Raw genomic sequence first — 12,809 nt, 5'->3', positions numbered from 1 at the left:
ATGGCTACACCCGCTGATCCTGCAGCATTCGATCCGGACCAGACAGATGGCCCACACTTCCACTCATCTTTATATTTTTGATATGACATTTCATGTGGGATATTACATTCTTGCAGAAAAAATACAGATGCAGTAAAACACGTAAAAAAATTAAAAAGAGCAGTTCTTCTCGTGTTAGATTTTATGCCTCTCACGTTGAGGGAAATACCTTTGAGTTCAGCCATCATTAGAAAATGTAGAAATTTTACTTAGGTAACTAAGAGCAACGGATTTACCTGTCCGATGAACCTGATCAGACCACTGGGCTTGCGCCTCCCTCCTCATCTGATAGTATCGTCACGAGAGTCTCCGTGGAGGAGGAAAGATTACCACATTTATATAAACCCGACGCTACACTGGCATAGCTCGGAGGGCTGGCTGGCAGAACCCGCTGGGTCTCCATTGGCTGGCCATGCAGTTCCTCATCAGGTGGGTCTCCGAGGGGTTCCGCCGCCCCTGTTTGACCTGTAGAAGGTCGTCCTATAGGAGGAGGTTGCGCACAAGGCAGAGCCTCTGACTCTTCAGAGGCAGCAAGATCCCGGTCCCCACCTGTAGCAGCGGAGACCGAAACCCCTGAGGGTCCAGCGTCCACGTCCCCTTCTGGAGAAGTGTCCATCTGTTCACCTCCTGCTGCCTCCTCCGAACCACCCTTTTTCTTTTTCTTAGGACCCACCTTTATCCACTCAGCGCCCTCAGCACTAGGAGACCCAGACTGGGCATGGGCTTCTGTGTCGGCCTTTTGCCGGTCCCTTTTGACCTTACCAGTAGTGCCCTTCTGCTCCTTCTCAGCCCTCCTTTTGGACTCCCGCAGGTCCTGCAGCCAGGTTTTGGGATTTGGTATTTTACCTGTCATAGACTCTGGAGACACTTCACTATTTGGTACGCCCTTATTGTCTCCAGAGGCTCCAGGTTGTTGTTCCTCCTCCTGAGGGGTGGTCTGATCTTTTGGTCCTTGGTCGGACGTCTTGGACTTCCCATTTTGCTCATCTTCCCGAAATCTGTGAGGGCAAAAAAAATAAAAGTGACCTGGAGTCTGGCAAAAACTGCATTTCTTTTCCTTAGGGCATTCTTTTGTCTCATGTTCTTCACTAGCACAATTTCTACATGATACATGACAGTTTTCTTTTGAATGACCATAGCGCCCACAATTTCTGCAATATACTGGCATCCCAGAAAAGAAGAAATCCCCATTTGTTTGCCCAATTTTGAAACGGGCAGGGGGGAGCCGTATACCACCTGGTGTATTTGGATCTCTTGTACACTTCACAAGGAATTTCCACTTAGATGTCCATATGTTATATTCGTTTAATATCTTCCCAATACATTTAACACTTTTAAAATAAATTGCTAGAAATGACATTACTTCTGGAGCAGAAACAAAGGGCGAAAATATTTTTACAATAACCAGTCTTACCTCATCCAGGACGTGCTCAACAATTTGTATCCCTTTCAAAACAGGACTATTTTCAACTTTTTTTAACTTTTCTAGTACATCTCTAAAAATACCTTCTCCGGTGAATGTGATGTCATAGTCACCTCTTCTGGGATAATCCTGGATGGAGAGAATTTCATTACTTTGTACGCCAAGAAGGTTCCTGAGCACGTCCTGGACTACATACCCTAATTTCCTCATATCCGAGCCACCCGCCGTGAAGTGAACTCGGATAGAGTTTTTTAGCCTCGCATAAAGAGGCACGAGGTTAGGGTCAACCTCCATGGAAAAACGCAACAAGGTTGCAAATTGCAGCCGCTTGCAATCTGCGCTCCCAGTGTTCTTGCAGCGAAAAACACCTGGAAGCTGGGGGATCGCAACTCGTTACCCTGGGACTAAGCCCTCTCCCTAATAGCAGCAAGCAGGTTAAGTCCACCAAAGTGGACGATCCTGCCAGGCCAAGGAGAGGGGTACCCGAGTGCCCTTCAACCACAATCTCCTGCAATAAAGCACTTGAACTTAGCCAAAAGGCCGAGAAGCGATAACCAGAATTGGTTTCAAACTACGGAGCCACCCAAGGATCCTGAAAAGTCCATTTGTGGAGATGAGCTCCTGGACTCCCGTTAAGAAGACATGTTGTCAACCTCTAGATCCCTTACATGCCTGCACTTTTCGGCTTGCTGCTGCTGCAATCCACGCGTTTTAGATCTGCATAACTCCACCTCTTTAAACACAGCACCTTCACCCCCTGCTGTTCCCACCCGCCTCAACACCGTTGGAAGGGAGGAGAACCAATTAAGGCGGGGGGTGGGGTGGAACGAGCAGCTGTCTACCCTTAGCAGGAGGGCTCCTGATTACATACCTCTCCTGCTGCTGCTGCTGCTGGCTGTCCAGCAGCAGACTGAAGGTGGCTGCTGCTGTGCACAGGTATATAAAGGCTCAGAGCCTATTATGACACGCGCAGCCAGCGTTCCATTGCCACATTCCATCTACTGCAGGCAGGATACCTGGCTGGCTGAATGTCGCTGAGAAGCTCACAGAGACCGCCATAAGCAACAGTTTAACAGAATGCCACAGACTAATCAACCAAACTTTTTGGGTTGGGTTCTCTTTTATAGTCTGCAGGCATTAAATGAAAGAAGTCAGTGTTCCAGCAGAAGGAGACAACGTTTCAGAAAAGGCATTGTAGCAAACCAAAAAAGAAATTTTAAGCGCAGCAGAGTAACCAGCGCACATACCTGTTAGCTCAGGTGAGTTTAAAAGGCTGCTGTTGATAACAAGGGCATTTGCTAAATAGATGGTGTGTGTGCAACAATATACTGAAAGGTCAATTATATTGTGCAGCTTATCTCACCACCTGTAGTTATTTAGGTGAAAGCTCCAAAATGCTTGCCTAATATGTCTGTTTATCCAAAAGGAAGTAAAAAGGGAGAGCTAGAAAGATAGCATTGCATCACATTACATGGCAATGCAATGCACAGTTGCTGAAGTTGAACCAAAATGAGCTTGTAATCTGGCTTCTGCAACTTTGAACATGAAAAATCCAATGAGGAGAAGAAAAGCAAAGCCAAAGAGTCCATCCCAAAATCCGACAAACAAGCAAAATGAACAAAAACATTGAATTCAATTCTTTCTGATTTTAGAAACTGCATTAAAGAAGGGGTGCACCAGTCCTGGAGATACTGCAATACCAGGTCAATGCGTGGAGTGGACAGAGCAAGCTCTTTTTCCATCTCCCTGTTCTAAAAATCCATTTAATATATGGTCCCCAGATAGGGGACGTATCAGATATTAAACTGATAAGAACAGATACTACACTTGATCTTAGCCAAAAGGCCGAGAAGCGATAACCAGAATTGGTTTCAAACTACGGAGCCACCCAAGGATCCTGAAAAGTCCATTTGTGGAGATGAGCTCCTGGACTCCCGTTAAGAAGACATGTTGTCAACCTCTAGATCCCTTACATGCCTGCACTTTTCGGCTTGCTGCTGCTGCAATCCACGCGTTTTAGATCTGCATAACTCCACCTCTTTAAACACAGCACCTTCACCCCCTGCTGTTCCCACCCGCCTCAACACCGTTGGAAGGGAGGAGAACCAATTAAGGCGGGGGGTGGGGTGGAACGAGCAGCTGTCTACCCTTAGCAGGAGGGCTCCTGATTACATACCTCTCCTGCTGCTGCTGCTGCTGGCTGTCCAGCAGCAGACTGAAGGTGGCTGCTGCTGTGCACAGGTATATAAAGGCTCAGAGCCTATTATGACACGCGCAGCCAGCGTTCCATTGCCACATTCCATCTACTGCAGGCAGGATACCTGGCTGGCTGAATGTCGCTGAGAAGCTCACAGAGACCGCCATAAGCAACAGTTTAACAGAATGCCACAGACTAATCAACCAAACTTTTTGGGTTGGGTTCTCTTTTATAGTCTGCAGGCATTAAATGAAAGAAGTCAGTGTTCCAGCAGAAGGAGACAACGTTTCAGAAAAGGCATTGTAGCAAACCAAAAAAGAAATTTTAAGCGCAGCAGAGTAACCAGCGCACATACCTGTTAGCTCAGGTGAGTTTAAAAGGCTGCTGTTGATAACAAGGGCATTTGCTAAATAGATGGTGTGTGTGCAACAATATACTGAAAGGTCAATTATATTGTGCAGCTTATCTCACCACCTGTAGTTATTTAGGTGAAAGCTCCAAAATGCTTGCCTAATATGTCTGTTTATCCAAAAGGAAGTAAAAAGGGAGAGCTAGAAAGATAGCATTGCATCACATTACATGGCAATGCAATGCACAGTTGCTGAAGTTGAACCAAAATGAGCTTGTAATCTGGCTTCTGCAACTTTGAACATGAAAAATCCAATGAGGAGAAGAAAAGCAAAGCCAAAGAGTCCATCCCAAAATCCGACAAACAAGCAAAATGAACAAAAAACATTGAATTCAATTCTTTCTGATTTTAGAAACTGCATTAAAGAAGGGGTGCACCGGTCCTGGAGATACTGCAATACCAGGTCAATGCGTGGAGTGGACAGAGCAAGCTCTTTTTCCATCTCCCTGTTCTAAAAATCCATTTAATATATGGTCCCCAGATAGGGGACGTATCAGATATTAAACTGATAAGAACAGATTTTTTTTTTTTTTTTTTTATCGAAAGCCCGAATTCGTGTACAAAACCCGAGTGCGCTTAAAAAAGTGACAAGTGCCACAAAAAAAAAGTGCACTAGGATGCTGGTCTTCTTGAAACCCTCTCCAAAAGGAGAAGGGTCCCCCAAACCATTCCCCGTCCCTCCGAGCCAGAAGGCCACTGCGAGGAACAGGGACAAATAGCCACCTCCAGCCGGAGCCAGAGGCGACCCAATCTTACCCCCAATACCTGCCCGAGTTCTCACCCGAGCAAGGCACTGGGAGCCAAAGACTGTGCTCCCCTCCCGGAAGAGGGGAGCCAACAACGCTCTCCTCCCGAAAGAGGAGAGCCAGTGGGGTTCAGGGGGGAGCGGAACCTGATGGCCACACACTCCCCCCCTAGACCTGCCAAGAGAGGAACCCGTAAGGGAACCGCATCCCGACAAAATCCTAGTAAGGACGTGGACACACGTGAAAAAGTGGACACACAGTGACAAAAAAAAATTAAATAAATAGTGAAGGTTTCACAGTATAATACTGCCCGGACCTTCGACCGGGAATTGAAAAATTCCCCATCCTAAGGCCAGAAGGCCCGGAATAAGGGTGTGTGTGAAGAAAGAAATATTGAAGTGCTAGTGCAAATGTGCCATAAACTCAAGTGGGGCTCCCAATCCCAGTGAGTTAAGGCACCCCAGGGTCACCACTCCTGGGGCACTTCACACTTCGGGCTTTCGATCTTCCCCGGCCCAATGGCGTCGATCCTGGGGGGCCATGCTTTCCACCAGATGACTATATTAGCCACCTGGCGTACTAACAAGCGCCTAAACCCCAGTGTGCATAATGTATCAATCTACTATGGCGGCCAACATCCAAAACCGCCTTTTCGAAAGATACTACACTTGATCTTAGCCAAAAGGCCGAGAAGCGATAACCAGAATTGGTTTCAAACTACGGAGCCACCCAAGGATCCTGAAAAGTCCATTTGTGGAGATGAGCTCCTGGACTCCCGTTAAGAAGACATGTTGTCAACCTCTAGATCCCTTACATGCCTGCACTTTTCGGCTTGCTGCTGCTGCAATCCACGCGTTTTAGATCTGCATAACTCCACCTCTTTAAACACAGCACCTTCACCCCCTGCTGTTCCCACCCGCCTCAACACCGTTGGAAGGGAGGAGAACCAATTAAGGCGGGGGGTGGGGTGGAACGAGCAGCTGTCTACCCTTAGCAGGAGGGCTCCTGATTACATACCTCTCCTGCTGCTGCTGGCTGTCCAGCAGCAGACTGAAGGTGGCTGCTGCTGTGCACAGGTATATAAAGGCTCAGAGCCTATTATGACACGCGCAGCCAGCGTTCCATTGCCACATTCCATCTACTGCAGGCAGGATACCTGGCTGGCTGAATGTCGCTGAGAAGCTCACAGAGACCGCCATAAGCAACAGTTTAACAGAATGCCACAGACTAATCAACCAAACTTTTTGGGTTGGGTTCTCTTTTATAGTCTGCAGGCATTAAATGAAAGAAGTCAGTGTTCCAGCAGAAGGAGACAACGTTTCAGAAAAGGCATTGTAGCAAACCAAAAAAGAAATTTTAAGCGCAGCAGAGTAACCAGCGCACATACCTGTTAGCTCAGGTGAGTTTAAAAGGCTGCTGTTGATAACAAGGGCATTTGCTAAATAGATGGTGTGTGTGCAACAATATACTGAAAGGTCAATTATATTGTGCAGCTTATCTCACCACCTGTAGTTATTTAGGTGAAAGCTCCAAAATGCTTGCCTAATATGTCTGTTTATCCAAAAGGAAGTAAAAAGGGAGAGCTAGAAAGATAGCATTGCATCACATTACATGGCAATGCAATGCACAGTTGCTGAAGTTGAACCAAAATGAGCTTGTAATCTGGCTTCTGCAACTTTGAACATGAAAAATCCAATGAGGAGAAGAAAAGCAAAGCCAAAGAGTCCATCCCAAAATCCGACAAACAAGCAAAATGAACAAAAAACATTGAATTCAATTCTTTCTGATTTTAGAAACTGCATTAAAGAAGGGGTGCACCGGTCCTGGAGATACTGCAATACCAGGTCAATGCGTGGAGTGGACAGAGCAAGCTCTTTTTCCATCTCCCTGTTCTAAAAATCCATTTAATATATGGTCCCCAGATAGGGGACGTATCAGATATTAAACTGATAAGAACAGATACTACACTTGATCTTAGCCAAAAGGCCGAGAAGCGATAACCAGAATTGGTTTCAAACTACGGAGCCACCCAAGGATCCTGAAAAGTCCATTTGTGGAGATGAGCTCCTGGACTCCCGTTAAGAAGACATGTTGTCAACCTCTAGATCCCTTACATGCCTGCACTTTTCGGCTTGCTGCTGCTGCAATCCACGCGTTTTAGATCTGCATAACTCCACCTCTTTAAACACAGCACCTTCACCCCCTGCTGTTCCCACCCGCCTCAACACCGTTGGAAAGGAGGAGAACCAATTAAGGCGGGGGGTGGGGTGGAACGAGCAGCTGTCTACCCTTAGCAGGAGGGCTCCTGATTACATACCTCTCCTGCTGCTGCTGCTGCTGGCTGTCCAGCAGCAGACTGAAGGTGGCTGCTGCTGTGCACAGGTATATAAAGGCTCAGAGCCTATTATGACACGCGCAGCCAGCGTTCCATTGCCACATTCCATCTACTGCAGGCAGGATACCTGGCTGGCTGAATGTCGCTGAGAAGCTCACAGAGACCGCCATAAGCAACAGTTTAACAGAATGCCACAGACTAATCAACCAAACTTTTTGGGTTGGGTTCTCTTTTATAGTCTGCAGGCATTAAATGAAAGAAGTCAGTGTTCCAGCAGAAGGAGACAACGTTTCAGAAAAGGCATTGTAGCAAACCAAAAAAGAAATTTTAAGCGCAGCAGAGTAACCAGCGCACATACCTGTTAGCTCAGGTGAGTTTAAAAGGCTGCTGTTGATAACAAGGGCATTTGCTAAATAGATGGTGTGTGTGCAACAATATACTGAAAGGTCAATTATATTGTGCAGCTTATCTCACCACCTGTAGTTATTTAGGTGAAAGCTCCAAAATGCTTGCCTAATATGTCTGTTTATCCAAAAGGAAGTAAAAAGGGAGAGCTAGAAAAATAGCATTGCATCACATTACATGGCAATGCAATGCACAGTTGCTGAAGTTGAACCAAAATGAGCTTGTAATCTGGCTTCTGCAACTTTGAACATGAAAAATCCAATGAGGAGAAGAAAAGCAAAGCCAAAGAGTCCATCCCAAAATCCGACAAACAAGCAAAATGAACAAAAAACATTGAATTCAATTCTTTCTGATTTTAGAAACTGCATTAAAGAAGGGGTGCACCGGTCCTGGAGATACTGCAATACCAGGTCAATGCGTGGAGTGGACAGAGCAAGCTCTTTTTCCATCTCCCTGTTCTAAAAATCCATTTAATATATGGTCCCCAGATAGGGGACGTATCAGATATTAAACTGATAAGAACAGATACTACACTTGATCTTAGCCAAAAGGCCGAGAAGCGATAACCAGAATTGGTTTCAAACTACGGAGCCACCCAAGGATCCTGAAAAGTCCATTTGTGGAGATGAGCTCCTGGACTCCCGTTAAGAAGACATGTTGTCAACCTCTAGATCCCTTACATGCCTGCACTTTTCGGCTTGCTGCTGCTGCAATCCACGCGTTTTAGATCTGCATAACTCCACCTCTTTAAACACAGCACCTTCACCCCCTGCTGTTCCCACCCGCCTCAACACCGTTGGAAGGGAGGAGAACCAATTAAGGCGGGGGGTGGGGTGGAACGAGCAGCTGTCTACCCTTAGCAGGAGGGCTCCTGATTACATACCTCTCCTGCTGCTGCTGGCTGTCCAGCAGCAGACTGAAGGTGGCTGCTGCTGTGCACAGGTATATAAAGGCTCAGAGCCTATTATGACACGCGCAGCCAGCGTTCCATTGCCACATTCCATCTACTGCAGGCAGGATACCTGGCTGGCTGAATGTCGCTGAGAAGCTCACAGAGACCGCCATAAGCAACAGTTTAACAGAATGCCACAGACTAATCAACCAAACTTTTTGGGTTGGGTTCTCTTTCATAGTCTGCAGGCATTAAATGAAAGAAGTCAGTGTTCCAGCAGAAGGAGACAACGTTTCAGAAAAGGCATTGTAGCAAACCAAAAAAGAAATTTTAAGCGCAGCAGAGTAACCAGCGCACATACCTGTTAGCTCAGGTGAGTTTAAAAGGCTGCTGTTGATAACAAGGGCATTTGCTAAATAGATGGTGTGTGTGCAACAATATACTGAAAGGTCAATTATATTGTGCAGCTTATCTCGCCACCTGTAGTTATTTAGGTGAAAGCTCCAAAATGCTTGCCTAATATGTCTGTTTATCCAAAAGGAAGTAAAAAGGGAGAGCTAGAAAGATAGCATTGCATCACATTACATGGCAATGCAATGCACAGTTGCTGAAGTTGAACCAAAATGAGCTTGTAATCTGGCTTCTGCAACTTTGAACATGAAAAATCCAATGAGGAGAAGAAAAGCAAAGCCAAAGAGTCCATCCCAAAATCCGACAAACAAGCAAAATGAACAAAAAACATTGAATTCAATTCTTTCTGATTTTAGAAACTGCATTAAAGAAGGGGTGCACCGGTCCTGGAGATACTGCAATACCAGGTCAATGCGTGGAGTGGACAGAGCAAGCTCTTTTTCCATCTCCCTGTTCTAAAAATCCATTTAATATATGGTCCCCAGATAGGGGACGTATCAGATATTAAACTGATAAGAACAGATACAACACTTGATCTTAGCCAAAAGGCCGAGAAGCGATAACCAGAATTGGTTTCAAACTACGGAGCCACCCAAGGATCCTGAAAAGTCCATTTGTGGAGATGAGCTCCTGGACTCCCGTTAAGAAGACATGTTGTCAACCTCTAGATCCCTTACATGCCTGCACTTTTCGGCTTGCTGCTGCTGCAATCCACGCGTTTTAGATCTGCATAACTCCACCTCTTTAAACACAGCACCTTCACCCCCTGCTGTTCCCACCCGCCTCAACACCGTTGGAAGGGAGGAGAACCAATTAAGGCGGGGGGTGGGGTGGAACGAGCAGCTGTCTACCCTTAGCAGGAGGGCTCCTGATTACATACCTCTCCTGCTGCTGCTGCTGCTGGCTGTCCAGCAGCAGACTGAAGGTGGCTGCTGCTGTGCACAGGTATATAAAGGCTCAGAGCCTATTATGACACGCGCAGCCAGCGTTCCATTGCCACATTCCATCTACTGCAGGCAGGATACCTGGCTGGCTGAATGTCGCTGAGAAGCTCACAGAGACCGCCATAAGCAACAGTTTAACAGAATGCCACAGACTAATCAACCAAACTTTTTGGGTTGGGTTCTCTTTTATAGTCTGCAGGCATTAAATGAAAGAAGTCAGTGTTCCAGCAGAAGGAGACAACGTTTCAGAAAAGGCATTGCAGCAAACAAAAAAAGAAATTTTAAGCGCAGCAGAGTAACCAGCGCACATACCTGTTAGCTCAGGTGAGTTTAAAAGGCTGCTGTTGATAACAAGGGCATTTGCTAAATAGATGGTGTGTGTGCAACAATATACTGAAAGGTCAATTATATTGTGCAGCTTATCTCACCACCTGTAGTTATTTAGGTGAAAGCTCCAAAATGCTTGCCTAATATGTCTGTTTATCCAAAAGGAAGTAAAAAGGGAGAGCTAGAAAGATAGCATTGCATCACATTACATGGCAATGCAATGCACAGTTGCTGAAGTTGAACCAAAATGAGCTTGTAATCTGGCTTCTGCAACTTTGAACATGAAAAATCCAATGAGGAGAAGAAAAGCAAAGCCAAAGAGTCCATCCCAAAATCCGACAAACAAGCAAAATGAACAAAAAACATTGAATTCAATTCTTTCTGATTTTAGAAACTGCATTAAAGAAGGGGTGCACCGGTCCTGGAGATACTGCAATACCAGGTCAATGCGTGGAGTGGACAGAGCAAGCTCTTTTTCCATCTCCCTGTTCTAAAAATCCATTTAATATATGGTCCCCAGATAGGGGACGTATCAGATATTAAACTGATAAGAACAGATACTACACTTGATCTTAGCCAAAAGGCCGAGAAGCGATAACCAGAATTGGTTTCAAACTACGGAGCCACCCAAGGATCCTGAAAAGTCCATTTGTGGAGATGAGCTCCTGGACTCCCGTTAAGAAGACATGTTGTCAACCTCTAGATCCCTTACATGCCTGCACTTTTCGGCTGGCTGCTGCTGCAATCCACGCGTTTTAGATCTGCATAACTCCACCTCTTTAAACACAGCACCTTCACCCCCTGCTGTTCCCACCCGCCTCAACACCGTTGGAAGGGAGGAGAACCAATTAAGGCGGGGGGTGGGGTGGAACGAGCAGCTGTCTACCCTTAGCAGGAGGGCTCCTGATTACATACCTCTCCTGCTGCTGCTGCTGCTGGCTGTCCAGCAGCAGACTGAAGGTGGCTGCTGCTGTGCACAGGTATATAAAGGCTCAGAGCCTATTATGACACGCGCAGCCAGCGTTCCATTGCCACATTCCATCTACTGCAGGCAGGATACCTGGCTGGCTGAATGTCGCTGAGAAGCTCACAGAGACCGCCATAAGCAACAGTTTAACAGAATGCCACAGACTAATCAACCAAACTTTTTGGGTTGGGTTCTCTTTTATAGTCTGCAGGCATTAAATGAAAGAAGTCAGTGTTCCAGCAGAAGGAGACAACGTTTCAGAAAAGGCATTGTAGCAAACCAAAAAAGAAATTTTAAGCGCAGCAGAGTAACCAGCGCACATACCTGTTAGCTCAGGTGAGTTTAAAAGGCTGCTGTTGATAACAAGGGCATTTGCTAAATAGATGGTGTGTGTGCAACAATATACTGAAAGGTCAATTATATTGTGCAGCTTATCTCACCACCTGTAGTTATTTAGGTGAAAGCTCCAAAATGCTTGCCTAATATGTCTGTTTATCCAAAAGGAAGTAAAAAGGGAGAGCTAGAAAGATAGCATTGCATCACATTACATGGCAATGCAATGCACAGTTGCTGAAGTTGAACCAAAATGAGCTTGTAATCTGGCTTCTGCAACTTTGAACATGAAAAATCCAATGAGGAGAAGAAAAGCAAAGCCAAAGAGTCCATCCCAAAATCCGACAAACAAGCAAAATGAACAAAAAACATTGAATTCAATTCTTTCTGATTTTAGAAACTGCATTAAAGAAGGGGTGCACCGGTCCTGGAGATACTGCAATACCAGGTCAATGCGTGGAGTGGACAGAGCAAGCTCTTTTTCCATCTCCCTGTTCTAAAAATCCATTTAATATATGGTCCCCAGATAGGGGACGTATCAGATATTAAACTGATAAGAACAGATTTTTTTTTTTTTTTTTTTCCACTCAGATTACAAGTCCCATCTTTACCATTTCATGCTTTGCAATGATTTCCAAATGGTATTAGGTTGTTATCCATCATTGTGGGTCATATATCCATTTTTCCAATCTTATTTTATATATATACGTTTATATTATCACAATACAGTTATTCCATATTCTTTACATCACAACATTACAATCTTTACCATTACGATTTAAGGCAACATTCCTCTCTTCAGGCCATATGCTGCCAAGGCATTCAAAAGCCTTCCATCCAGAAACCGACCATCCCAAGCTTCTTCTACCTCTTTAGCCAACGACTGAGGTATTCTGTAAGTTGAAAAAAAACGATGCATATCGCTATAAATGTTATTCCACACTTTGCGCCTTAGACTAGCCTGACTCCCCCCTTCACAACTCTCTAGCATTTTCAAGACTTCTTGTCTCTCCTCCATCTCCCTCATATTTTTTTCTGAAACATCCTTTGCTTTACTAGAGTCCTTCCCAGATGACAAAACTCCTTCAATTTCTTCTCTGGCTTCACATGCGACATCCTCTCTTTCTTCTTCACTAGTTTCTTCACCCTCCTCCTCCTCTTCCATATTACTTACAGCACCTTCCTTTTCATCCTGACTGGAGGACTCACTTTGCTCCTGATCTTCTGACTCCCTATCCACCTCCACTTCTTCTTCCAAGCTAGTATTTTCAATCTCAACGCCTGTGATATCACTCTCAGTATCTTCTTCCATATGATCACCTTCTTTTCTTATATCTCTTATTTGTTCCTCCTTCTTTTGAGATATGTTCTCTTCCGTTTC

The 12,809-nt window shown here is 45.3% G+C and overlaps 7 non-coding genes and 1 pseudogene across 7 annotated transcripts; all 8 read right to left on the bottom strand.

Moving 5' to 3' along the window:
* Window positions 1-3,128: 3,128 nt before the first annotated feature.
* LOC141149569 (U2 spliceosomal RNA) lies at window positions 3,129-3,319 on the bottom strand. Its single transcript, XR_012245860.1, has one exon. It is a non-coding gene; the product is annotated as a U2 spliceosomal RNA (small nuclear RNA).
* A 1,115-nt stretch (window positions 3,320-4,434) lies between these two features.
* On the bottom strand, window positions 4,435-4,620 carry LOC141150697 (U2 spliceosomal RNA). The gene has a single exon (XR_012246830.1). It is a non-coding gene; the product is annotated as a U2 spliceosomal RNA (small nuclear RNA).
* Window positions 4,621-5,420: 800 nt separating this feature from the next.
* Window positions 5,421-5,512, bottom strand: LOC141151175 (U2 spliceosomal RNA; annotated as a pseudogene).
* Window positions 5,513-6,621: 1,109 nt separating this feature from the next.
* Window positions 6,622-6,812, bottom strand: LOC141149325 (U2 spliceosomal RNA). The gene has a single exon (XR_012245626.1). It is a non-coding gene; the product is annotated as a U2 spliceosomal RNA (small nuclear RNA).
* Window positions 6,813-7,927: 1,115 nt separating this feature from the next.
* Window positions 7,928-8,118, bottom strand: LOC141149323 (U2 spliceosomal RNA). The gene has a single exon (XR_012245625.1). It is a non-coding gene; the product is annotated as a U2 spliceosomal RNA (small nuclear RNA).
* Window positions 8,119-9,227: 1,109 nt separating this feature from the next.
* On the bottom strand, window positions 9,228-9,418 carry LOC141149856 (U2 spliceosomal RNA). Its single transcript, XR_012246138.1, has one exon. It is a non-coding gene; the product is annotated as a U2 spliceosomal RNA (small nuclear RNA).
* A 1,115-nt stretch (window positions 9,419-10,533) lies between these two features.
* Window positions 10,534-10,724, bottom strand: LOC141149322 (U2 spliceosomal RNA). Its single transcript, XR_012245624.1, has one exon. It is a non-coding gene; the product is annotated as a U2 spliceosomal RNA (small nuclear RNA).
* A 1,115-nt stretch (window positions 10,725-11,839) lies between these two features.
* On the bottom strand, window positions 11,840-12,021 carry LOC141150727 (U2 spliceosomal RNA). Its single transcript, XR_012246851.1, has one exon. It is a non-coding gene; the product is annotated as a U2 spliceosomal RNA (small nuclear RNA).
* Window positions 12,022-12,809: the final 788 nt, after the last annotated feature.

Source organism: Phyllobates terribilis, unplaced genomic scaffold (assembly GCF_046119375.1).
Source record: "Phyllobates terribilis strain yellow unplaced genomic scaffold, ASM4611937v1 Scaffold_5__5_contigs__length_657084704, whole genome shotgun sequence".
NCBI classification, from domain to species: domain Eukaryota; kingdom Metazoa; phylum Chordata; class Amphibia; order Anura; family Dendrobatidae; genus Phyllobates; species Phyllobates terribilis.
The sequence above is the reverse complement of the archived record's forward strand: the minus strand, read 5'-3'. Positions and strand labels throughout refer to the sequence as shown.